At 36.8% G+C, this 25,918-nt stretch overlaps 1 protein-coding gene across 1 annotated transcript in view; it reads right to left on the bottom strand.

Annotated features, from left to right (window-relative positions):
• The window catches only part of USH2A (usherin), a 386,799-nt gene that overhangs the window by 252,392 nt on the left and 108,489 nt on the right, over window positions 1-25,918 (bottom strand). The window lies entirely within an intron of this gene.

The raw sequence follows: 25,918 nt of genomic DNA, 5'->3' as shown, positions 1-25,918 counted from the left end.
ATACTGGCTTTTGGTGAGGGAATAAGCTGGGAACTATTCTTCCCAATTCTGTCCAACATCTTTTGTTGTCTTTGGTATAGGAACAGATTCCTTCTTTTACTCTTACCTTAATGTGCTTGAAAATATTTTCAAAGTTCATCATCACAAATATTACACTGAGTTAGTAATAATATAAATGAAGTAAATAGTGTTCATTTTTGATTTAGTTTTTTAGTAGATATTTAAATTATAGACTTAAAAGTCATATATTTATGTCCTGATACGTAAGTACACACATGTTTATATATGTATATGCAAACACACAAAAATAACTGTAACTGGATTGCCCCATTCCAGGTCAGCAGCACCTTTTCTTTTGTGGTTATAGTAAAAACAGAAGTTAAAAATCCATTGCTTTTAAAATTAGTCTGTAAAATCCCTCCAAAGTCTGAAAAAGTCTAATATTATTCAGAATGGCACAATTCAAAGATTTTTTAATGTACTCATAATACCTCAAACTTCCCCCAAAACGAAGTCAAACTAAAAGCACAAGCACAGAATATGAGTGAATGAAAAGGGGAAATATGTAACATCTCCTGTGGAAACCAATTATCAGGCAAACCCCAAAATCCTCTTGATGACAACTGAGGATTTCTTTTACACTAAAATGACTAATTTGATACCTGTTTTTTCTTATTTTGCTTGCTACCCCATTATACCCACTACTGGCAAAACAAACAGGACATTTTAGCTTTAATCTTCTTACTACATAACCTAAATAACTTCAGTCATGTTTGCATTAATGCTGCATTAATCATGTTGTTGCGTATTAATGAGTTTTCAGGCTATGCTAATTACTGTCATAGATTCTGCAGCAGCCCATTAAATATACAAATTACAGAATTAAAGAGCCAGAGCTCTTCATGATTAATCTTTAAATGGAGAAAAACTAATGATGTCTGTACAAAGTTTCTCTCCACTTTTGGCTGACTGAGCCCAATGAACAATCAATTAGAGTATTTGAAGAATAAGAATATAGCACATACTAAAAGATTTCTTATGCTTTTATTCCACACAGAAGACACACATTTATGAGTTTCTATCAAATGGACTTCTGTAACATACTCCAGTGTTTAAGGTCTCCCAAAGTCTTGCACCGGGGTAAAAGCTACAGGATATTCCAATTCATTATTGAATACTGATAGGAAGCTGCTGGTTTGGTATGAATATAGTAAATCAATCTTCTCCTTTTAGCAAGGACACAAGTCCTGCTATTCCCTAGTAAGAAAGATTTACAGCAAACCTTGGTGAAAAGAAAGCTAAGATAAGTGTAAAGTTATTTGATAAGATTTGATGTATTATTAGCACTTTATCCTCTCACTTAGAGAGTAATGCTTTTTCAGGAATAGTGTAATACCTAGTGTTAAATCAAGAGACTGAAAATTAGGAGACCTTGAGTCTCTTCTACTCGGTCAGTGACTGAGGTATGAACACTCAAGGGTCATCATTTAAACCTCCTGCTTCTATAGCCCTTCCTGACAAATGGTGGCCAATATCAGTTGCGTAGCTTTCTGTAATGTTTGACAAATTCATTACTGTTTTGTTCTCCATAGCCTCAAAATATATATGAAATCAGCAAATTGCCCATGTATATTCAGAAAAACTACCTAGACACTAGATATTTACTGACATTCAAGAAACACTAATATATACACAAAAGGGTATAAGTTTAGCCTTCTCCAAATACTGCACATTGTGTGGTACATCAAAAAACTTCCCTGAAGAGCAGATTCTCAGTCTGTATTAATATTACTCTGCACATCAGTAGCTGCATTTTAGAACTAATTGGGCCATTCCAGACATGTCCAATCAGTTATTTATACCTTGGAAAAAAATAAGTAAACGATATTTTGTCTAAAATTAAAATTTTTAATGTACAAAGTCGTTCTCTAAAGAAAACCTGCTCGGAGCGGATCATAGCATGAGAATACTCTCATGTGAAGATAAAGTGGAAAAGACCGGACTGCTGCACTTAGTGCACAAGGAAGAGTACATAACACAAGCATATGAGATTGTCTAGGAAAGGCAGATAAGGAACAGAGAGGCTTTCCAACACAGCTCAACACACAAACAAGAAAATATTGAAGAAAAGGAAAAGGGAAGAAGTGCAAAGCACAGATGTACCTTTTCAAAGGCATTTTACAACTTCTTAGTGACAAGAGAAACGTAACTAGGATAATCTGCAAAATATTGACAGAAGTATCCAAGAGTTTAGCAAGACCCCAAAGTAACTGGACAGTCTGACTACCTAGATTTGTCTAAACAAATAAGTGAGCTCCTCAGAAAAACACAGATGAGAGATCAGGGTGAAACCTGATATGGAGATGCAGATGATACCATTATCGGTTAGCATTCCTCTGCCATTAGAGTCAACATCTAGTTGTTTATACAGATGTTTAAAGCAATACACTCATTAAAGAAATTAGTGCCCTGACTCAAATTCAACTGTTAAGCAGCTCTTCTAGGAACAGAAGTCACAGCTGCCTTCCACTTGTGTACATTGGGACAGTACACAGCAATCATACATCCAACCAGCATTATCTATTCAGAGTAGAATTTCTACCACAGTAGAAATAATAACTGTAACCTTTAAACTTCAGGAGTCAAGTCCTGCTTAGGCAAGGACCATCTGCAAATTTGATTTTGCGTTGCTTTTAAAATTGAAGTGAAATGGTAACAAAGAGGAAACATAAATTCAATATTGAGCCAATGCTTTCTTTGATGTTATTGTCCAACTTGAACAACATTTGAGAAAAATTTTAGTCAAATGTGGTCTCTCTATCTGTAATCTTTATTTTTATTTATTTATCTTTACATAGGCTAGAAAGAAGCTAAACCAACTCTGATTTTGTTAGAAAAGGAAGAAAAGTTTCTGGGGCTAAAAATCCTTTATGAGCAATTTCATTAAATTCAATGATATTTAAAGCAAGGAAAGAGAGGCAAGCATTCATCTCCATTTCAGGATAAATTCTTCAGAGATGGAACTATATTCTGTTACCCATGTGTGAACTGCTGCATAAAACGTGGTCATCTTATGCAACAAGAGTAAGGTGGGAGAGGCTTCTAAGTGTTAATACAATAATTACTAGAAATGTGACGACAAGGATAATCACTTCAAAGATTTACAACAGTGCAATCTATAAAAGGTCAACATCACAGTGAAATCAGAAATGAGCTGGAGGTCAGTAGTTGTAAATAGCACTTCGATTATAAGCCCTTAGTATTTCCAGCTGTAGTACAAATGTAACACTGCACAGACAGTAATTTAACTGATCAAGGGAAAAGACTAAGACTAGAACTGAGTTAAACACGAATACATCAAAATTAAAGTCAGTGTAATGATCTGAAACACAGCAAATTTAGACAACAGTGCACTAGCCAAGACAGAATCCCATCACACAGCATCACAGAAGCTGGAAGCACAATAAGGTGGAAATCCTACAGCAAGGGAAGAAGATTATTGATTAGACGTGTATGTAAGGAACAGAAGAATAACTGAAATAAGCTAATCAGTGTCTTGAGGAATACCACAGGACAAAATGGAAACAAAACAAGGAGGAAAAAAACCCCTTTTAGACAGAAATACACCACCATGGAGCAAACACTCAGCAAAAAGCACAGTTTCAAGTTACAAACACGGTAAGAAATGTTACTCATGGTCGAACTGCAAAACCAGCTAACTGCTTGTCCAAGTTAATGCAGAGTTTTAAGGCAGAGCAATAAATGGCAACAAAACTGCCAAATTAAGAATAAACAGAAAGGAATCTATAATATTTTCATCCAGTAGTATTTGTGGCAGTATTTCCCACGACCGTTATTGACATAATAAGCTTTTCCAATCGAAGCCTGAAAATAGTTTTATTTGCAGGAACTAAGTTGACTAAAGGATTTCTATGGAACAACCAGGTGCAAGTTTTATATATAGATAGCAAATCCACTTTTCTCATATTTACAAGGGAATGTGCTAAATGTAACATGACGTACTTGCTGACAGTGAACAATTACTTCCTCAGCCTCCATCAGTATAGGTAGTTGCAAAGTTTTCACTCATTGCCTTCTAAGATATTTGCTGCCTAATGGAACTACACCTTGGAAGTGCAGCAGGTCCTGCTTTAAGAGTTACGAACATTCCACTACATTTTGTTCTGTTACTTATGTGGCTGTGTACTCAGGAACTGCACACTCTGTAAATTAAGTGCTTTATGGGGTTTTGTATGAAATGTTTACTGGAAACACATCTAAACACTTTGCAGCACTTACACAGAATAATTTACTTAGAACAGGATCCACAGCTACCAAACACCATCTTCAACACTTCAAATGCAGTTTCAGTGAAAGCATCACCCTTACAGATCAGTACAGAATGGAAAAAGAAAAGTTCAGTCCAACCTCTCTTGCACAAGACATGTAGGGTTAGCTACAATCCTGAAAGATGGCCTCAGCCCTACTGTCTTTAAACAACCACGTGATTAGAGGGATGAGAGTCAACAGGATAAGGCTAAGATGGTGACTCTCTTACCACAAAAGTAAACTACTATGCACAATCTACGATAAGCAGAAAAAAGAGGCAAGTCTATGCTAAGAAATCTAGCAATCTTCTTGTAGAAATCGATCTAGCATATGTATGAACCCTGCTTACTCTGCCTAAGGGTTCCAAATGCACAGAAGAAATCATACAGCAGTCACAGCCCCTGGTCTGCTTGTGAAAACAGAACTGGGGAGGGAGGGGAGAACCATTTGTAGTAGCTGTTCAGCATTAACTGCTGTTACCATTTCCATTTCCTTTCATGGTGTGTCACCGTAAGTATAAGGCCCAATAATCAAACTGGCGATATAGTGTTGTTTTCATACATTAAGGTCATATTCATCGAATTCACTACCCTTCTCTGCTCTGCCCAGCTTCTGTAAAGCATGTGCCACAGAAAACATGACCCAGTATGGTAAGCCAACTGTGGAGGTTTCATCATCAATTTGTAGTCTGGCTTATTCCCAAGAATGAAACCCCTGCACTCACTGTAAGAGTTAAGCATATACGGAAGCAGAAAATAAAACTAGCATGGTAATGAAATAGCATTTATCTATCAGCTGAACAGTCACATGCTATGAAATACTTTCAGACTGATAAATACAACTAAAACCCTCCATCTCCTTTGGTTTTTGGGAAAGCAGTACGATGGTACGCTGTGGGCATGGAAAATTGATATAACACAGAACATTATTAAATACCATCATAATTCTGTTTGCCTAAACTAAGTTAAATTGCAACACTAGACAAGGAACAAATTAAACAAGGATTAAAAAAATACCTTCCATAAAATTTCCTTTTATTAACTGTTAATTCTTTAGGGCAGACACTGTCAACTTTTTGTTCCTAATACAAAAGACACATGTAAAGATTTAAATTCAACCAATTTTATTAATCTAAATAAAGAGATAAGGACAATACTGAAAATAATTTCCTTAACAATTTCTTTCACATAGTATGATGTCATTTAGCCTCCATATACTGTGATATTTTCAGGCAGTTATCGATTGATTCTATGTCATCTTTTCAGAATTTTAATTCCTTATGGGATTCTTGAATTAAGACCACTTTGCTATAGCCTGCCTTTGTGTTGATTTTTACATTATTGCTTAAGACATGAGTGATTACAGAATACATGACTGACTAATTCTGAATGATGGTAGGAAGGAAATTTCTCCTCTCCTTCTGCAAAATTCACTGATAATTTTTTCTTTCTTCTCCCTCTCCCTTTCCTTCAAAGTAGGAGACTTTCTGCAACACAGAAAATCATGATTGATTACAATATTATAACAGATTAAATAGAAAAGTGGGTGATTGGACATACATTACTAAAAAGTACGAGACTATGTTCTTTTGTTTCCAGCATGACTATTTTCATACCTTTACCACTTGTAGTGTCTCATAGAAAGACACCCATATTCCAAGTCACTTTTTTCTGTCCCCTCTGTTGCCTGAGGATTCAAATGACAGCTACCTTATTTAACTCCCACTGATTTTGAAGTTTTACTTGCAATGCTAGGGCAGGGCAAGGGAAAGGGGAAAAATAATTACTCACCTCACCCTTAACAATGCAAAAATCTTCTTTACAGATGCACCTTAAAGCACTACATAAAAAAGCCTCTACAAGAAATCCAATCTGAACTATGTTTTGCTACTAAAAGAGTGAAGTGTGTAACTGTAGCAGCAAGTCCTGTCTAGTGTAAAATAGCATAGCCTTAGACAAAAGCTGGGCAATGGCTCTTGAACAGTATTTGGTTCTCAGCTATGCAGGTGCAGGAATGCTGCCACTGCGTCAGGCTGCTCACTTGCAGGGCTTTCAGGCACAGGGACTGCCAATTAATCTAGATCTCAAACAGCTGTAGAAAGGAAGTACTGGACTATCAAGGATGACTCCAGAGTACCCTGAAACACATCCAGCTCTGCCCTGTCCCATAGTAAGAGCTCTCAGAAGGAACTGCTTGTGAACTATTAACATATTCACTCCTATAATATGCAGTAATAATCCTGAGGCTCTTACGTATAGGAAGAGTTCAGTCAGTGTCTTATAAAGCCAGGAGAACTGGCATTTCCATCTTAAAGCAACTTTGAGCACTGCCCATTTCTTTGGCTGGCTCCAGTTGGCAGTCACTTTGCAATTCTGCAGGAGTACTGTGTTGCCCTTATTTCCACCTCTGACATTTCCCTGGTCCTTTCCTGCCTATGTGAAAGGCAGAAGATCTGGCATAAAAGCAATTATGCACTCTTTGCTTCACCCAGGATTCCCATTCCGCTTGTTTTCCCCCCTTAGTGAATGCAGCTCAGTAGCATAAACAAGTTTACACAGGGATATACTAACTTTTTGAAAATTAATGATGCTAACATGACAAAGTAACATGGGTTTGGACTAAGCAGCTCGAATTGGCATACTTCGATCTCCGAACTAGAACAATTTGGGAGAGAAAAATATAAACAAGATAGAAGAATGGTTAAAGAATCCTAAAGGAGGAAAATAAAGGGGAGAAATACCTACATTTGAAAGATGTAGAGCAGAGTCAGTGTTCTTATTATACACTTCATCTTCTAAAGATACTGAACAAACCCTCCAAAATATAGTAATTAAATGTGCAAACGCAAATTGTTTGTGAAGGAACTCACTCTGAATAGTGCTGAAACTTTCCAAAGATAAAAGTCTCTCTTTCCCTTCTACAATCCGTCTTCCCAATGGTTGACATTCTCAAAAAGACAGCCTCAACCTCCTCCTTGAATCTTCCCAACAAGGTTTCACCCTAGTTCCACAATACACTTAATAACTCCTTTCTGGCTCAAAAGTCGTTACCTGTGAGAGTTGTACCTGCAGTCTAGGTTTTGTTTTGCTCATCCAATTATGAAGGTTGATGGGAACAAAGACTAAAATTTGTGTAAACAGGTTCTCCCTTCTCCCTCCCCTTCTCTTCAGCAAGTCACTGAATGACTTGAAAATGCATAAAATAAAATCCCGCAAGGACTAAAACTCCACTACACCAAAATTCCCACTATTTACTACAGAAGAAAGAGAATGCATTCTATTAGTGCTGGCACCTCTGCTGGCACAGTTGCATTTTTAGCAAATCACCTAACTTTAAAAGTAAACCGGAATAAAAAAGCACTATTGATTACCAAGCCAGAAAAAATATCTATAAAAAAATGTGTCACTAGTTACAATTCAACCAATTTTTTTCTTTACTCAGAAGAAAATATGAGGACATACTACACTCTGGTGTATGACTCTAACCACTCTAAAACAACAACACTGATAGTATAGTAGTATGACTCTAACCACCCTAAAATAACAACACTGATTCTAGTTTATACCCATGTAAGCATGGTCAGAACAAAGAATTTTTAAAAGACAGGCTTAGATATAAAGTATCAGGTCAAATTCAGATTATTTCCCCCCCCCCCCCCCGAAGTAGATAGTGTGCTCCTATCTGAACTCTCCAAGAATATCATTCTGTACAGCACCAAGGAGTGTCATCAATGTAATTAACGACTGGCTGAATTAAAGAATAGACAAGTATTTCTGTAGTTCCCTCCCTTGCTTAGTATAGTGAAATATTTTATGCTACATTGACTTGCTTGTACAATGCTGCATAGATTCTGTAGGACAGCAGAGAAAAGCACTTTAAAAATACTCACAGAGCAGAAGGCATGACTGCCAAACCCCTGTTTTTCCCCAGAATTAATACAAAGTCAACTCTGTTTTTCCAATAAATAAAGCAAAATTAACTCCTCCATAAGAAAACAAGCAAAAAGGAAATATCTCTTCTGCAATAACTATAGTAAGCAGAATATAATTTGCAGAAAGTACTGAATGAATTTTGAAGTAGACATAGAGACTACTAAAGGAAAAGTGAATTTGCATAGCAGAAATTTTAGAAATCTTGAGTTATGTGGCCAACACATTTTCAAGGAATAGCCTTGTTTTATAATCTAAATTATAATCAGGATGGGAGAGCAAATAATCACTTCTTAACAAGATAAAGATAGGACTTTAGCAGTAGCATGGGTAACACGTTAGTTTAATAAATAAGATAGTGAAAAACTATAGAGTGCTTTATAAGTAATGATCAATGTTTAAAATCAATGCTCTTGCAAATTGGAGCCAATGCAAAGTGGGCTAGCACCAGGGTAAGATCATCTGGTTAACGCATTTTGGATCTGCTGAAATAAATCCATTTATAGGAGCATTTGCAGGATGACTAAGTTGAGCACTGTAACAGTCAGGCCTGACTAAGGGAATGCCTCCTCCTCCTGTCAATATTTCTAACTGATAAAGAGCTGACCAAGTGCAACCAGTGCTGTGATGAATAAAAGAAAGCTTGGGACCATCAAGATTAATGGGACTTGTATGGGTAAATGCTGGTATATTGTACTGAAAATTTACTCAATGAACAAAGAAATATTTTTTTGCTTATTATTTCCCTTCTCCCTAAACACTATACATGATCAGTTTAAAAATATTTGCAACAAAATATAAACATCTAAAATAACTTCATATGATTAATACTGCATGAGTCTCTGGGGGGGGGGAAAAAAAGAAAAGAAAAAAAAAATAATTAAAGAGTTCAATCTGGCTACCTGGAAGACTTGAGAAAATAGAAATGCCAGTTTTATAAACACAGATAAAATTGGCTGATCTAATATCTTCAGGCAGAGTGCCTTAGCCTTGGGGCACAATGACAAAGAACTCTAGCACCTGCCATCTACAATGTGTATAAGGGAATGGTTAATAAACTGGTACCCTCCTAGAGCTGGATGAACTTTTGTGGGAAGACAGAAATTCAGATCAGCAAGTACAGTCCTAAGAGCATATATATCCAGCATGTGACCTGGTTCAATAGTTTCAATTTGAAATGTGGCAGCCTGGTTTTCTTATCATCGATATTAAATACCTATCACATACCCAGTGGTGTACCAAAAACCAGATGGCAATAGCTTGAATCTCTGCCTCCCGATAGCTTGAATCTCTGCCATTTTGTATATATTTATAGCACAACTGAGTGAAATGAATTAATATTTTGTCTATATAGGTATTTAATACAAAAAGTTTTCAGAACAAGTCTGATACAAGATTTACAGCTGTGTGAAACACCAGTGTGAAGTTACTGCTATAAGGAAAATATTTAAAGCTTTTACACTGTCTTTTAGCTTTGGCAGAGCACTCCCAAAGAAGGTGTAAGAGTATAGAGAGATGATGTTGAGTAGGACAAAAAAATCCTACTTACCTCTTTCTGGCAGGCTGCCAGACAAAGAGGGATAAAAAAAAAAAAAAAACAAACCAAAAAAAACACCTTAGCAGCAGCACAAAGAACAAACAAGCATTCTTTATGACTTCAAGGCTTATCATGGTTGCAAGGAATTTAACTTTTTTCTTTTTTCAAAAAAGGAGAGAAAAAACCATAATTTTACTCAATTTAAGATTGGCTGTCCCAGTGTTGAGTCATTTTTGTTTTTACTTCTTAGCCATGTTGTCAGATGGGGATTCTATTTACTTAACTACCTACATTATTTTAAAATTAAATGTCATATTGGAATATTGTCCTACTATAGGTATTTAGAGATAAAAAAAAATCCTACTTGCATGTATCTGCCACTCCATTCTAAACTGCAGTCCTGAAAGGGGATCATGGTAAGGCTTAAGGTAAAATTTTTAAGCCTGCTGATGAGTCTCAGCCTTTACATATCATCTCATTTAGCCTTTGACCAACAGAATGAAAAAATAGTGTGCGTGACTGAACAACAAGGCTGGGATTAAGCTAACTGCAGTACTATGTGCTTGCACAATTAAACCTATTAGCAATACAAAACAAGAATAAATATAGAACACTGACTGACAGGAGAATTCTGAGGTTACAGCGCAAGGGCTGTAAATCCAAAATAGTACAGCCATGCATTTAAAGAATAGAATGCCTTTTCAACAGACAAATAAAGAAAGAGCAAATTATTTCAAAATAGCAGCTTTACAGGTCTTACAGGTAATGAAATCACAAAATGTGGAGATTGGAAAGAACATTACTGTGCCTAATTAGCAGTCCTACTGTATCATCAACTTCTTCATGAACACAACTCAGAACACCAAGTGCTAGTCATTTTAGCACAGGCTGGCAGAGACAGCAGCATACAAAAGTCTCCCTTCTTCCACCTACTACTAGCAAGGAGATAACGTCACTGCTTAGATATGCATCCAGTCATGAGGACTCATACCCTCATGACCTTAAAAGAAGAATGAGATGCAATACTTTAACTCACATTAAAAGACAAAAAATAAAAGAAAAAAGAAAAAGAAATTAAAAAAACCCCCAGCATTCAGTGGCTTTATTTACACTCTCTGCCACAAGCACATCCCATTTGCATTGCTCACTACATGGACTCTCTATAGAATATTAGGTCAAATGGAAGGTCCCAATATTAATCTTCACGGCCATCCACTGAAGTGGTTCAAGATATCTCAAGAGTGCCCTTCTCATTATGTTGGTGACCTCTCTGAATAGGTGCTGTTAGTTTCAAGGCTCACCAGAGCACAACTGAACTCCCTTTGCAAAAATGGTAGGGGCCCTGGAACTCATTAGAGGAGCAGATCAAAATGATCACAAATTTCACAGCTTTCTAAAGACAGAGGATAGGGAACAAAAACATGTCCAGAGAAGAATGCTAGGGAAGAGGTAAAAAAAAAAAAGAAGTAGGTGCATAGAAAGTTAGGAAAAAGATGAGACTTAATTACTTGTGAGTATGTCTATACTTTGAAAGATACTCAGGTACCACCCACAAACTATGATAAAGGTCCAATATTTCAATTAGTATTTTTATTTAATACACTGATATGAATTAAAAAAAATTGCACAAAAGGTATGTGCAAAAAATTGAACATTGGTTAAGAAAAATACTAATAAGAATTTCAGAGTCAATTCCTTCCCCAGATGGAAGAGCAGAAGTTTGAAATTCTGAATTCACATTATAAAATAAACTTTAAAAGCCCATAACCAATGAGCTAAGCCTTCCTCCCAAAATTTCTAATGGCAGTAGCAAATGAAAAAAATAAAAAAAAAGGCCAGACTTTTCCCACTAAGTAAAGTGACCCCAAAAGGATCACCTGCTTGGTATTAAAACCAAAAAAACTAAAAAATGAGGTTGCCAACCTAAAACTAATTATAAGTTAAAAAATGGCATATATCGTATAAAATATTCTCTTTCTAATTTCTAATTAAGATAATGAAGTGGAATCTTAAGGATTTCAAAAATTTTTTACTTTGCTTGCAACATGTTAATAAAATTCTAAATTCTGCATATGTGAAAACCAAATAACCGTATTAATATCCAGTATAGTTAAGGCCAGCCTAGATAGCAATAGTTGGTGATTACCAGATCAAAGGCCTTACTTAAATCAATAAAGATAGCTCCTGTACATTGATTACCATTCAACACTATAAAAATATAATTGCTTACCTTGAGAGAGCAGTACCAGTGAAATGAAAAGGTCATAATAGGCCAATAATTATTTAAATTAAACTTACATCTTCCTTCATCTGATGGATCAACTCTAGCACACACAGAAATAGTGATTTACCAGTTTAAAGAGACATATTAACATGTCAGCAAAGGGCTTAGCAGTAATTGGGTCAGCAATTTTAAGAAGTCAGGGTTCCAGGTTGTCAGCTTCTCCATTTATGCTACCAATTAATTGTAAGGTATTATAGATCTTAAGTCAGTAAGCCCAGACCTAAGTACTTCCGATCAAATCTCATTTTGGGTATATACAGAGATAGACTATGGTTACTTTCTGAGATTTTTCTACAATACAGTATATCATTCTCTAGAATGCCTTTGAATTAAAGAAAAAAAGCCAAGCAACTATTAAGCATCAAGCTTAATGAATCCTCCAGTAATTTGGTATATCACACCATATTAAATGGTCCTTATACCAGAACACCACCAGCTGGCAGGTTTCCGTTTTCATTCTAATACTTATACTAACAGTTGCTTTCTGAATTCTCAGCTGCTATACTGCACTGTTATTTAACATGACAATATTGTCCATCAATGTTTGCTTTAGGGATCATCATAGAATCATAGAATGATTTTGGTTGAAAAGACTTTTAAGATCGAGTCCAGCCTTTGATCCAGCTCTGCTAAGTCCGCCACTAGACCATGTTCCCAAGGACACCATCTACCATCTTTTAAAAACCTCCAGGGATCATGACTCAACCACCTCCATGGGAAGCCTATTCCAATGCATGACAACCCTTTCAGTAAAGAAATTTCTCCTAATATTCAACCTAAATCTACCCTGGCACATCTTGAGGTCATTTCCCATTGTCCTGTCACTAGCTACCAGGGAGAAGAGACCAACCCCCACCTTACTATAACCTCCTTTTAGGTAGGTCTCCCCTCAGCCTCCCTTCTTCCAGACTAAACAACCCCAGCTTCCCCAGCCACTCCTCATGTCCTTCTCTGGACATACTCCAGCATCTCAATGTCCTTCTTGCAATGAGGAGCCCAAAACTGAATACAGTATTCATGGTTCAGCCTCACCATCTATCAAGTCGAGTGAATTTCATGAAAAGTATGGACAGCTTGTGGAAAAGACAAGAACTCTAGAAATGTGTAATCCTATCTCATTCTGTAGAATTATCTTGAAAAATAATTGTTTAGAGATACTCAGTTTCCATAGTTGAAAAAGACAGCATTGTAAGGCTCCAAAAACAAGGAAGGGGATTACATTTCACAAACTGAAATAACAAACTACATATAGCCACTACATGATTGAATACATGTTATAGTCTTTACTTCATTTTTTTTTAAATGTTCACTTACTGAAGAAAAACACTAGCAAGTAATCTGCGAGAAAGCATGTCATTCTAGCATCAAAAGCACTGTGTGCTATTTCCTGAAGATCCCATCCTGTGACAAAACTTAGTACAATCTTTGGAAACTCTGGAAACATACAGACAATAACTAATAAAGATTCAGTCGAATTAAAATGCTGCAGCTTCAACGTAATTTTTAAGTTAGTACACTGATTAAACAAATTCCTTACACTCAGATACAGAAGGTACTTCTTCCCCAGGGTCTGCAAATTGGAATGGCAGCAGCACTTATGACTAATTATACTTCCCTGGTCCTTGACACTATTGTTACATCAAACTTTTCTAAAATATTTTCTCTTAAGAAAAAGAAAACAGAATATTTTATAACCATATTTGCTTCCTGCTAAATATTCTTTCATTATTACTTGGGAAAAGTAATTCAAATCACTCATTTGCACACCTTTACACAGAAGTATTTAAGTTCATTCTGGGAAGCAGAAATATGAATTTGTCACAGTGCAGTTATCCTGAGGAAGTCTAAATTTATCAATGCCAGGATGGATAGCTGGAAGACGGTAGCAAAATCCTCAAATCAAAGCTACCTTTGCATGGAGACTTTGCACCTTAGAATTGTAGGGACTAAGAAAGCTCTTCCTTTAAATTGGTCCTGGCCACCAAATTTTGATGGTGAGCTAGACTCTAGAAAGGAAGATGAAGAGTCTTTCCCTTGGCCTCTTAATTTTCTACCACATGGTGCCTAGTAGTATGAAGAAAAAGATGGCAACACTTTAAGGACCACAGAAGGAACACCATCAAGGACATAAAATGATCAAACCAGGGTGGGGGGAAAAAAAGACAGAGGAATGGAGCAAGGAACAAATCATGGATAGTGTCAAAACAGGCAAATGATGGAAAAGCAAGAGAAAGGGGAGAAAAAAAAGGAAATTAAAAAAAAAAAAAAAAAGAAAAACCAGGAGAACCTATAACCACTAGTAAAAAGTCTCCTCACAAATCCAGTTGAAAATATATGTTGCTAGTAAACAAGGAATACAGTGGAAAAGCATACACTCTCTCACATACATAAGATCACCTCATGCAAGCAGTCAGGGTGTCTAATAGTTCAGATCAGAAAGAGATTTCATGAATATTTAAGGTTTTTACCCATTGACATCTGTATTAGTCAGCAATGTTCCACATGATGGATAAGTCTGGGATTCTCCTATGACATTGAGTTTTTTAATTTAATTACTATCCAGAATAACTATATAGACCACATTAGGTCTGTAAAAGTAAACTTTAAAAATTTAGGAAACTCAAAACCAAAATTGTCTGCAAAAAATTAATTTATACACAAATAGAGGATGAATAATTATATAGTCTACAATTCTACAAACACATTTCTCATAAGGTATCTGCCTCAAGGATTTAATGATATTGAAGAATCATAGAATGGTTTGGGTTGGAAGGGAACTCAAAGATCATCCAGTTCCAACCCTCCTGCCATGGGCAAGTGGCACCTTCCACCAGACCAGGCTGCCCAAGGCCCCATCCAACCTGGCCTTGAATATTTCCAGGGAGCGGGCATCCTCAGCTTCCCTGGGCAACAGTGTCTCACAACTCTCATAGTGAAGAAATTCCTCCGAAAGTCTAGTCTAAATCTTCTGCTCTCCAATTTAAAGCCATTCCCCTTCGTCCTATCACTACAAGCCTTTGTAAACAGTTCCTCCCCAGCTTTCTTGTAGCCCCCTTCATGCACTGGAAGACTGCTATAAGGTCTCCCCAGAGCTTGCTCTTTAGCAAGTGAAACTGAATTCATGTAGCAATTAAGGGGTTTGTGCACAGAATTTGGTCTTATTTGGCGTAGTGCTATGTGGATATTTAATGAAAGAGGAAGGGGGGTATGAAAAGCAAACAGACAGTTTCATAGCTGGTGCAGTTCAATATCCCTCTGGAGAAATCTGTCCCTACCTCAGCCACAAAGTTTTGACGCAATGCAAAGCAAAACACTTATGGTAAACTTTCAGTGTTATTCACTTGTTACGCACTCTTCATTTTCTTGAATGCTTGCATTTAAACATCCCATAGGGATCTGTGGAAGTATTGTTTCTAATTGAACAGAGGTCAGTGGAAACAACTTTAAACACATGAACTACTCTGAAAACTCAAGTCCTACCTATGTAAAACTGAACACCCAAAATTAGAATTTAGTCCTCTTTTTTTTCCTTTACCTAAAGTCCTCACTCATAAAATGAAACGAATAATAAGCACTCTAAAAATGAATATCAATGACTACAAAGCACTCAGATACTCCAGAGATAACAGCACAGAAAAAAAATATATTAAATTTGCATTTACAGCGTGGATTTAATTCTTAAGTAAGACAGACATCAAAACATATATAGAAGAATTTGATTTTTTTAAAAGGAAAGACCTGGTCCATATCATACACAGAGTCTATAGAAAAGCTAGTTTCTAATCAACTGATTTTATGTCATCTTAACACATAAAAATAACAAGGTTGAATTCAGTTCATTTTAACTCTATTTCCTAGGTTGTAGGTGCTTAATTTTGCCATCTTATTTTTCCATATGGGCTGGTGCAGACAGTCTTTTCTTTTCTCCAAATTACTACAGTCTAATCCTGAATGATAGTTTTGTCATAATGGAATTATTCAGTCTATGATCTGATCGATTTTAGACCTTAAATACTGAATCTTAACACACATAAATTTTTAATCCTTTAATTTCTCTATTCTGCCAGTAATTGATAAGGACAGTTGTACTTAGACAAGGTCTTAATTTAATCACCCTGAAAATCAATTAGAAGGTGAAAAGCTTCCTTATATTATTATTATGAAAATTTCCTGATCAGATTCACAATGCAATCATAATCAATGCATGACTTTTCACATGCTTTCAGTCAATACATAATTCAGTAGTTACATCTTCACCACTTAAAAACACAATATGGGAAGGAATTTATATGTTAAAAGCAGGCATAACTTAAAGGCTCAGTATTAGTCATATGCAACGTCTCCCTCAAGTCATTGGACTAAACAAGTCTTTAGAGAAATAATCTAAATAAGGGCTGAACACAAGCCAGAAAGGATTAATTTCATGTGAAGTATCTCAATAGCTAATACAGAACTAAACCTCTCTTTGCTTCATCCTTGCTTAAAACACACCATAGAATCCAAAAACAGGAGAAATAGAAAACATTCTTCTTGTGCCTGTCCACAAACTGCTCCTCAATATAAATAATCAATCTAATACAAACAAGAGCTTGTCATGCTGCATCCCTTCATGTCACTCTGAGTATCCTCTTGTAAATTAGGATCCTTTTGTCCATATACCAGAACCTTTCTTCAGAGGGTTAAGAAACAGGTTTTTCCTCACTGTAATCATAGAATCATAGAATCACTATGTTGGAAAAGACCTCTTGGATCATCGAGTCCAACTATTCCTACCAACCACTAAATCACGTCCCTAAGCACCTTGTATACCCGTCTTAAATACCTCCAGGAATGGGGACTCACCCACCTCCATGGGCAGTCTGCTCCAATGCCCGATGACCCTTTCTGTGAAATTTTTTTTGTTTTAGTATCTAGTCAGGCCTCTGTTCCGTAAGAAGTTCTTGTGTCTTGGTTCAGCTCACTGAAGAAGCCAAAGGTGGGATTATGTTCTGTGTTTACATGGGCAAAAAAAGGGGAGGAGAGAGTTCAAGGAGATTTTCTGTTCTCTGTGCCTCTTCTGTGTGCAGCAAGGATAGAGGATACCCTCATGTATACCTGTGTAAATAAACAGTTAAAGAAGTGCTGTGTTTTGCTTCAGGCAGGACATTTGGGATTCCTTTTGTGCCCCGTGTGCCACTAAGAAAAGGTGTGAGATGTAGGGACTTGTCGGGAGGGAGATTCAGGGAAATAAAAGTTGCTGAAAATAACAAGCACCAAGAATACACTAAAAGGTAGAAACTGCACAAATATATGAAGTTTATTTAATAAAAATAGAGATAATAAAAGGAGACGGAAAAGGTGCCAAGCATTTCTTTTTTTCCACAGTCACTTTCATTAAATTCCATGAGTATTCTTTGTCAAGACTCCTATACAGAATTCCTACATCAAATCCTATCAGCATTGTGTTTGGAGAAGAGCAAGGAAAAGAAACACAAAAATACATATGTATGCTTTACTGGTGGAAATTAATCCTGTATAAAATAGCTCAGTACATAAGTGTTTAGTCAGATTAATTTATGTAAAAGAAAAGAAACTTGGTAGAGAGTAACTAACTTATTACCATTGACTTAACACATGTGCTTTGAAATAATTGATAAAAACCTTTTCTTCTGCTAATTCCTAGGTTTGTCACCTACAGAAAGAATATCCACCACATGTCAGAACAGTGAATCATGTTTGTAGGAAAAAAGGAACACATTTTTCAGAATGAAACTGTGAATTTATTTTAGGTACTAGGAAAAAATCCTAATTGAAATGTCAGTGTGAACAGTTCTTAAGCAGAAAAAAAGGATGGTTCCCCTTCTTATTAAAGTCAACCACTGGACTGTGATCTAGAAGATCTTTATCTTGCTTTCTTGCACTGAAGATGAAGGCATGGGTTCAAATTGTTCTTTTGTGATGATGAGAGGGGAAAATGTTAGAAGTTGGCACAAAAAATTAAAAGAATTTCTATGGAGAAGTCCTATGGCAAGGACTGTCCAAGGGCTCTTTAGTGTGGGATTTAATACAAAAGTCTTAAAAGTGAGCGGCACTATTGAAAGTTCCCTAAGATACAAAGTATGTTCTCCAAGTCAGCTAGACAAATACACTCTCTTTCTTCCTCTCTCGGTATTAGAAACTTAGCGTAAGAAATTCTTTTGCAGTAGTTACTCCTTCAGAAAATCTTGATTACCTTCTTCAGTTCAATGTAATGAAATAAAAAAGGATGATTCTTTAAAAGCTATGTAAGGAAAAAATGCCAGCAGAGAGTCAAAGAATACATAAAGCCAAACTAAATAAAAGGTCAGATTTCTCTCTCTCTTTCTGTTCCCGTTCTCTCATTATTTTAAGGTAACGTTAAAGCAAACAAATTTAACATAATTTCCTGTAAGGTTGTGCCTACAGAATAAGGAAACTAAAGACTTGTCAGCCTAAACTTTGTTCCCAGGGACATTATGTAGGAGGTCATATTCACATGAAGGGCAAGAAGATGATTTGGAAGAGTCAACATAGATTTATAATTTTATGGGCAAATTACGCCCAACCAACCTGATCACCTTCTATGATGAAAGGACTGGTTCAGCAGCCAAACAGGAAAGCAACACGTGTACCCTGGCTTTAGCAAGGTCTTCAACATGGTTTCCCATCGGACCTTCACCATCACACTACAGAAATAGAAGTAACACAGGTGGGCTATAGAAGTGGATAAAAAGTTGGCTGAACAGTGAGACTCGAAGGCTTGTCACAAGTGGCACAAAACCCAGTGGGCAGTATTTACAAGCGATTAGTACTGGGACCAATTCTGTTCAACAATTTTATTAATTGAAATGAATCCTGGGTGATGAGATGGAGGATACTATCAAAAAGTTTACAGGCAATACAAACTTGACACACTGCAACTCAGAGGATTCTTGATGGGCTGGAGAAACGGGTGATGGGAACCTTGTGAAATTCAACAAAGGCAAATGCAAGTCCTGCAACACAGGTTTGGGTACTCTGATATGAAAAAATGTATTGGCACACTGGAATGGATCCAGCGGAGGGGCGTCAGGGTAATCAGCAGGCTGAAGTACATTAAGTATGAGAAGCAGCTGAAAGAATAGGGTTTGTACAGTCTTAAGAATGGAAGGCTGGAGAAGATGATCTTGCCTTCTTCAATTAACTTACAGAAGAATATAAAGAAGATAGAGCCATGCTTTCTTGGAGCTATATAGTTACAGAACAAGATGCAACAGGCACAAGTTCAAATACAGAAAATTCTGTACAGATATAATCAAGAAAAATATCGTGCAAAGGCTGGTCAGATTAGAAACTGCAACAAACTACACAGAGAGGTTGTGGAAATATCCTCGGAAATACAATTGACTATATATGAAGACAAAACTCAACTAGACAAAGGACTAAGCATGTCTAGGAGGATTCACTATAACCAGGAGACTATACCAGACAACTTCTCTTCCAAACTAAATTATTCTATTATTCTGTTATTTAGTAATTAAAACTCAATTCTAGCCATCAGTCATGATCAGTTTATGACCTTATCAGTTGTCATAAAAAGAAAGGCTGGAAAACATCTAGCAGAGAGAAAACAAAATAGAAGTAAAACTTGTCCCACTCATGCAACATACTGTCTTTACAGAAAATTGTAAATCAGATCTGTATCTATGCAAAGTTCCTGGGGAAAGCAGCTCTTTCCTTCTAAGAGTTATGTGGTGAAAGGTGCAACTTTCCCAACTTCACTGGGTTAAGCTGAGTTTATAATAGGGTATATGTTTGGAAAACATTCTTAAAGGTCACAGAATCAATCCACTTACTCCTAAGCAGAATCAATTTTTCCCAGGTTATTCCTGACAAATGCTCACTGTCTTCTTTAAAACCTGCAGTATCAGAGATTTTGGTTTTTTCTCACAACAATGTATTCCTTTGCTTAACCAGCCTGTCTTTTAAAAAAAATCTCTTAGGAGACAACAAACTGCCTTGTTACATTTTAAGGTTACTATGAGACCATTGCTCCTGTACTCACTGCTTCTAAACTATACATTTTTATATTCTTTAAGATAATCACCATGTCTCCTTTCAGTTTTCATCTTTCTAAACAACCCCATTTTCTTTAGCCTATACTTGTCCATAATTTTTAGACCTCCGGTTACGTTAATTTTCTTGGTCTTCAGTCATAATGCATTCCATAAACTTATTTTAGGGTGCTGGAAAAGGCCTGCTTACTTGGCTCCACGTGCTTATGAAAATATTTGCATCTTCTACGATGAAATGTTTGCGCAAGACTATGTGGAGTGGAATTCATTTCATGTTACTGCAAAGAGAGTTCACTCGGATGAAAAGGTACAGGGAGATCAAACACAATGACTACAGCCACCCTCAGCACTTTTGCTCAGAACGAATGTAAACTAGGCTTGTAGAGTGTTCCATGGCAAACTCATTAAGAAACATTGTTACTGGAAAGATTCTCCACTCTGACAAATGTGTGTATGTATCTGAGTCAGATTTTGGCATTAAAAACACTAGCACAGATATATATTTTTTTAAATACACACTTTTAAGACCACTTCAAGACACTAAAAATGTCATTATAAAAAAGCTCTACTTGTAATGGTGAATATATGAACATCTTACCTCATACATTTATTTCCTAATTATCACACAGCTGAATTTGCATAATGTAGAGGTTGGCAAAGAGTACATATTCCAGGCAAGACTCACTTCTTTTTAAGTATAGTATTCTATTTCAGAAAACTTGGATTCAAAGCAAGACCAAACACAAAAGTATGTTTCTTCAGAGTGGACTGCATTTTGATAAATATTGCATAAATAACATTCTTTTTAAACAGGTAGCATCCAAAAGGAACACCATTAAAATATTAATATTTAATTCAACTGTTGTTAAAATATCACAGTCACAAAGAATCTTTCCTCTTCCTGAAAAAAATTGTATTTTGAGCAACAGAAAGAATGCTCAGAGGATTTTTCTCCATTTTGTGGAAAAAAAAAAAAAAAGTATTTTTTACAAAACACACTACAATGCCGCACAATTGTCGATTTATGTTCAATGTTATTTTTGAAAAGTAGCCTCTTGGAAGAACATAACATTCCACACATACATATTTTTACTCTGTGATTTCTTAGTTTTACAGTAGTCGTAGCAGTTTTGTACTTGGCTGAACATGAGCCAGCAGTGAGCCCAGGTGGCCAAGAAGGCCAATAGCATCCTAGTTAGTATCAAAAATGGTGTGGTCAGCAGGAGCAGGGAAGTGATCGTGCCCTTATATTCAGTGCTGGTGAGGCTGCGCCTTGAATACTGTGTTCAGTTTTAGGTACTTCAGTAAAAGAAGAATATTGAGCTGCTTGAGTGTGTCCAGAGGAGGGCAACAAGGCTGGTGAAGGGTCTGGAGCCTTATGAGGAGCAGCTGAGGGAACTGGAACTGTTTAGCCTGGAGAGGGGGAGGCTGAGGGGTGACCTTATTGCTCTCTACAACTGCCTGAAAGGAGGCTGTAGTGAGGTGGGTGTTGGTCTCTTCTTCCATATAACAAGTGATAGGATGAGAGGAAATGCCCTCAAGTTGCTTGATGGGAGGTTTAGGATATTAGGAAATTTTTTTACTGAAAGAGTGGTGAAGCATTGGAACAGGCTGCCTGGGGAAGTGGTGGAGTCACCATCCCCGAAGGTGTTCCTAAAACATGTAGATGTGGTACTTTGGGACATGGTTTAGTAGGCATGTTGGTTTTGCGTTGATGGTTGGACTTGTTGATCTTAGAGGTCTTTTCCAACTTTAACAATTCTGTGATTCTATGAGCTGAGTCACTCTTTACACAGGGAGCAGTTCTTACATACTCATACAGATACACCAAGTTTCTCTTCATGGAGCCCAAACGTATCTCCATAGCATGGAGTCAAGGAGCTTTCTTGTTCATTCACATGTCCAACTGATTGCATTTTCTACCCTTTCTAACTATAACAGGCCTTATCTCATCAGCTCTGCCAAGGACTTTCTGTCTAGCCACGGGTCAGAGTGAATATTCAAAAAGTGATTTGAGTAATCCATGGCTGTACTTTAGACAACTAAATTGTGGTACTTAAACTCCTAGCTCAAATTTCATTTCATCCCAGACACGTTCAGGTTCCAATTTTCAACCGGATGCTCTTTGTGCCCAGAAGTTCCTTTTTTAAAGAACTCAGGAGTTTGCCATGTATTTGCTCAGTAAAACCAGAAAAAACTAAACTTCCCTTTCTCTGTCCTTAGAAGCTTAATCCAGTATACTTGCTCTAGCAAATAATAGCACACAGCTTTTTGACAGGATATCCTACGAAGCTTAAGCAGTGGCACTGTTTCTATCTGAAGGCACAGCATCCACCAATACACTCAACAGGGGGCACACACGCTTTCTCAGGGAATCATGTTTTCCAAGAAAAAGGTGATCCCTTACTCTCTGTAAAACAGGAAGTTAAAGCTGCTTCACCCTCAGGAGATATTTATGAGTTATGAATCTGAACAGAAGGTAGTGCCTCAAATTAAAATCAAACGTGATTAGGCCCTAAGCAGGGCCTAATTGCACAGGTCAAAATTCCCACACCAGTTTTTATTTCATCCATTTGGGCACTTTAAGTCCTAACCCCTCAACAAAGGAGCAAAAAAGAACTGAATGAAAAGTCTTTTCATAAAAATATCTGTTGGCTTTTTTTTTTTTATATTGTCACACACACTTTTCAGTGGTTCAACATTCTATTTTCCATGGATTTTATTCAATGATCTCAAAGGACCTTACTTGTAAGTCTTGGCACACCTCTCTAGCAAGTAGACGAAGACCCTAACTTCCCTGCAGAGCAAACTATTCTCACCCATTTGTTAGTGGTGAAGGCCATGGTAACGTGACATCATGATCGTTACCTTCGTATTAGGCATTAAAGCAAAACATATGAAGTAACTAATTTGTAAAATTAGTTCTAGCCATTTCTAGAGGGCCTTTTAAGTATAAACTTCTGCATTAAGTAGAGTCTGAACTTCAGCACTATTAAGTCAAAATTATACCAGTTTTCTGTCTCATAGGGAAGATATGAACATAAACACCTGGATACTCCAATCTTCAGAGATGGGAGACAGATGAATTCCTTAGCTAAAACAAAAATACTAACAGTTCCTTAGCCTGGTAGTATTTTGATAGCTACAACGAATGCTGTTGTACCTAAGAACTTCAAGCGATATGTGTAAGTATTAAAAACTCAAGCTTGAGTTTTCAGTGAAATGATATTAACAGATGGTTGAAACAATTCTTCACAGTTTGAAGAGCTGATAAGCTGCATGTGGACAGCCCTGGCAGAAACAATTCTTTTCTTTTCCTGACTTCCACTCATCTAATATGTACTCGGAGCACATCGGCCCGTGCAGCTGAAGGCTTTGTTACAGACAGGACACTGCTTAATATTGCTTAATCAGTTGTTTGGTTTTTTTAAAAGATGAATTTGGAAGATTTCCCAGATAATACATCTGCCCCTATTGCTTGCACCTCAGACTGTAAGACCAGCTGGGAAGGTAGTGAGGGCAACTGCATTTATTAGCAATGAATAAACTGATCTATCTTTTTCCAGATTAGCAGTGGGAGATCCCAGACTCACCGAGAAGTATCTCACTGCTGACTGACATATACAAGCTGGCACACTTTTGTGTCAAAAATGTACACAGCTGCATGCACACTAAAACTGTTCCATCTATATCCACAATTGCCAACTGCTTGTCTTCAGAGATGGGTGATAAGAGAAGGTCTCAACAAGTGCAGAGTACTAGTAAAGAATATTTTTCATTTCCTTAAGGGTCTGTCATTCTAAACTCTCTTGGATTTGCTATAATTTTGCCTCCATCATATCTTGGAAGAAGGACTGACTATCTACTTAGAAACCACAGATTTATATTTTTCAAAAACTTTATTGAGTTATCAAGTACCTGCATTACATGTTTTTAGGTACTGAAACAGGCTGATTTAACCGAATGTCAGTCATTACCAGCTGATGTGTAGACAAATTGCCTTGCATATTTTGATTCTAGGTCATCTACAGATGCTCAGACTAATAGCCAATTTAAAAGGAAGAACACAATCCAAAGCATTAATAAATTATATGTAACCACACACCACCCAGCCATCAGGTCCCATTGTAAAGGGAGCTTTATTTTAATATCTTCTCACAACCTGTCTGTCCAAACTCTCTCAAATCACCTCAGCCACCTCAATAAACCCCATTGAAGGCCACAATCTCAGCTTGTGGAGCATAACTGATCCCTAGACTGAAATCGTGCTTGGGCAGACTACTGTTGGGCTTGCCTGGATGCAATTAGACATGGTAACAATCACAGTGGTGCAACATCGTCTTCCCCATTCTCAGACACTTTTTATGAGAAGGAAATTCTGTGATACTTATAATTATTTACCTGTCTGATTAAACTATATAACTATATTCATAACAATGATGAGACTGCCTGGAGCCCCGGTAAGAGAAAAATACAGCTCACAGTTCCTTTGGTGTTTAGAATACCACTACTGACAGCAAAAGAAATACAATCAAGATACTTTTCTTACTAAATATACAGTTAAGGGTACAAACTCTGATATTAGAAAAAGCATCAAACAAATTGGATAAGGAAAGGAGCTCAACAGCTGTTCCTACAGATTCCTGCACAGAGACAGGTTTTGCAAGTCTACATGGTGTCAATATTTAAATAACACATTATCACTTGTTATTATTATTTATCAGTCAAATAAGCACCTAGCAAGAAAAAAATGGAAGTAATCTTCAGCTTTTTTTGCTTTTTAATCAGATTCACTGGCCAATCAGAGAAAGAAGGTGTTTCTTTCGTTCTAAAGAAAAAATGAATTTGCACATGCACATCTTTGCAAGTACCAAGATTTCTGCACTCACATATTCTTGCCAGAATTACCTGTGGTGACCCAGAAGAAAAGGGCTGTAAGCTACTTGGTCCTCCTCAGATCTCTGATATTCTTCTGGGTGTTAACAATGCTGCATGTTTTTTGCAGCTCTTATTTGTCTTAACAAACAAGACCCTTGTTACTATTAGTCTCATGACTTGACACACACACACCCCCCCCCCTCCCTTTCATACAGATTTTTAAAAAAAACATTTTAAACCTTCAGCTCTGCCCTTTCTTCTTGTACTCTTGAAAACTCATACTTCATGCACACAAATGTAGTATTTCACTTACAGACCTCTACAACATTTCAAACACCCATCAAGGTTCATTTAGGTATTTTCCCAAAAAACATGAGGTTTATATCATTGCTTCTTCCAAGAAGTGAAGGTATCAGTCAGTGATGAGAATCACAGAACATAGGATAATTGGGCTGCTTTGATCTGAAAAAATGCCCTCTTCCAAAATAAATAACCAATTAATAAAGAGAGGAGATAATACCCAGTGGCTCAGAAACAGCAGACTTCTGTCAGATTGGTAGCCTTTTTTCTTTCCTTGACAAAACTAACAAGACCACTACACAAGTGTTCTGAACACAGCAGAAAGCACTTTTGAGTGCTCATGCAACCTCAAGAATCTTCAAAAAGAATATATGCCTTAATATTCACAGCAAATTCATTGAATTCTTTAATCAAAAAAGGATAGGATCTATCTTCTATTTAGCACTAGGAAATGAGTCAAATATGCAGCAACATTCACCATCCTGTATGTCTCTATGTCCAAAGGCAAGAGAATACAAATCCCCCATGTCCAATAACATTTTTCATGGTTTTTTTTATGTGAGAATAGAGATAGCCCACACATCACTAACAATCACATTATGCTTATAAA

The sequence above is a fragment of the Cuculus canorus genome, chromosome 3 (assembly GCF_017976375.1).
Source record: "Cuculus canorus isolate bCucCan1 chromosome 3, bCucCan1.pri, whole genome shotgun sequence".
Lineage (NCBI taxonomy): Eukaryota > Metazoa > Chordata > Aves > Cuculiformes > Cuculidae > Cuculus > Cuculus canorus.
The sequence above is the reverse complement of the archived record's forward strand: the minus strand, read 5'-3'. Positions and strand labels throughout refer to the sequence as shown.